Source organism: Acanthisitta chloris, unplaced genomic scaffold (genome assembly GCF_000695815.1).
Source record: "Acanthisitta chloris isolate BGI_N310 unplaced genomic scaffold, ASM69581v1 scaffold7533, whole genome shotgun sequence".
NCBI classification, from domain to species: Eukaryota; Metazoa; Chordata; class Aves; order Passeriformes; family Acanthisittidae; genus Acanthisitta; species Acanthisitta chloris.
Genome location: NW_008665403.1, coordinates 42,347 through 44,811, shown reverse-complemented (window position 1 = coordinate 44,811; position 2,465 = coordinate 42,347).

Sequence of the window (2,465 nt, the reverse complement as noted above, 5' to 3'; positions counted from 1 at the left end):
GTTTATTTTCCATTAAATCTGATGATCAGTGTAACCAGAACCTGTGCTTTAGGAGTTTTTAATGTTAGCAGATGTAGTATTTTCACTTTATTTTGATTGGAGCTAATTGAGCCTTTTTGATCAGACTGTTAGATCTCAAATTAGACACCAGAGTGGAAAGGTCTAGAAAATAACCATGGACAGGTGGCTACAGTCTCAAAAAAAATTCACTTCATAGTGTTTTAATTTATATAGAGATAGACAGAGGCAAGATCGGAGTTCAGTTCTTCAGAATATGATAGTAACTATTACCATAATCATTTATGGCCTGTGTTCCAGCTGTTACAGCAGATGAAGGAGGAGAGCTGCGAAAACCTGCAGAACATGAAGCAGCTGGTCTCCAGAGTGAGTCATCTGTAAAGCTGAGTCAGGAACAGAGAATTTCCTTTGGAAAATATACTGTGGTCATGTAACTAATGACAGTACCATATGTACAACAGGTCAAGAATAAGCTACATAGACCACTTAGTTGTATTTTTTTCATATACAATTGTATCTATATCTATAGCTATATATTTATATTTATATCTATCTATCTATCTATGTATACATGTACTTATTTAGGATTGTTGACCTGGAAATTTTTAAAGGAAAAAAATATTTTGGGGTATGGGAAACTGGTAGCATTTGGTGCTTTTATGGAACACCGAGCTTGGGAATTTTTAGAGTTGCTGTGTGAACTTCTGTCCTTAAGTTAATGCGAAACTTGTACTCGCAGGTTTTCTGTTTTTTGTAAGAACTAGCACTTGAGGGGGAGGAGATGTATACTTTGTTTTCAGAGATATTGATGGTGGAAGGGGAATGGAGAGGGATAGAAATCTTGTCTTTCATTGCAAACTATGAAGGGGAGCATGTGGTAGTGCACACTTCTGCCTGTTTTGTGTTCCACCCTCCGCTTGATCTTTCCTTCACTATCCCTTTTAGCCTGTCTTTCTCCCACCCCAAATCTTTATCAGTTTTCCCTCTGTTTTCCTTTTGTTCTGCCTATAAAAGCAAGCCTATATAGATTTTTGAAAGTTCTGTGCAGTGTGGCCATTTCATAGAGCTTAAGAGTGCATAAACTGTATTTGATATGGCATTGTTGAAAAGCATAGGCGGCAGAACATTAGGTTATGTGATGGTGCACAGTGTTTGCATTTTTCCTTCTTCGATCTGATGGTGCACAAAGTTGTTTCACCAGTTTGATTATTTCTTAGGCTGGAGAGTGTTTGAAAATTTTAAAAAGTCACAGCTGAAAATTCAATAATTTTGAAACAGCAGTATGAACAGACTGACTTTCTAAAGTGATTCTAACTATTTCATTAGAAAAAACCTATTGTTTCAGCAGTATCATTGACGACAAAGCTGAGTGGTGCAGTCAGTACAACAAAAGATGGGATGCCACGTAGGAGGACATGCACAATCTCAAGAAATGGGTCCATGAGAACCTAATGAGCTTTAACAAGTCCAAGTGCAAGGTGCTGCACCTGGATCAGGGAAATCCCAGACACAAGTGTACTGACTGGGAGGTGGACTTGTTGAGAGCAGCCCTGTGGAGGAGGCCTTGGGGGTGCTGGTAGTCCACAATGTGTGATGCAGCCCAGAAAGCCAACTGTATCCTGGACTGCATCGAGAGCAGTGTGGGCAGCAGGGTTCAGGGAGGTGAGTCTCTGCCTTTATTCTGCCCTTGTGAGACACCACCTGCATCCAGGTCTGGAGTCCTCAGCAAAATAAAGATGTGAACCTGTTAGAGGACGTCCAGAGGAGGCCATGAAGATGATCAGAGAGCTGAAGCACCTCTCCTGTGAAGATAGGTTTGGAGAGTTGGGGTTGTTCAGCCTGGAGAAGAGAAGGCCATGGGGACACCTCATTGCAGCCTTCCAGTACCTAAAGGAGGCTCTGAAAAAGAGATGGCGAGAAAAGACTTTTTGCACAAACAGATAGTGATAGCACGAGACAACAGTTTTAAACTAAAAAAAGTGGACATTGAGATTAGATGGTAGAAAGAAGTTCTTTACTGTGAGGGTGGTGAGCCATTGGAACAGGTTGCCCAGAGAATTTGTGGATAGGTGGTGTCCCTGCCTATGGTGGGGGAGTTGAAACCAGTTATCTTTAAGGTCCCTTCCAACCCAAACCATCCTATGATTGTAACAGCTACAAGGAAATGAGCTGCACTTCTGTAAATGGATGTGCAAATACAATAATAGCTAAGGTGATTTGCACCATTCTTGTTGTGTGTGATGCAATTGACATTTTTAAGTATTCCTTATGTGTTGAGCTTCATATAAACAGCAGCTATTTCAAAGAGGTGCTGTATATAGCAAGTGAAGTTAAAACATGCTGGTTTTGGAGGTATTTTATTAGCATGGCACAAAGCTCTGAGAAGAGACTGCAGAAAGTACTAGTTTCCCTGAAAGCATTAGAAAGCCTTGATTTGTAGACAATAC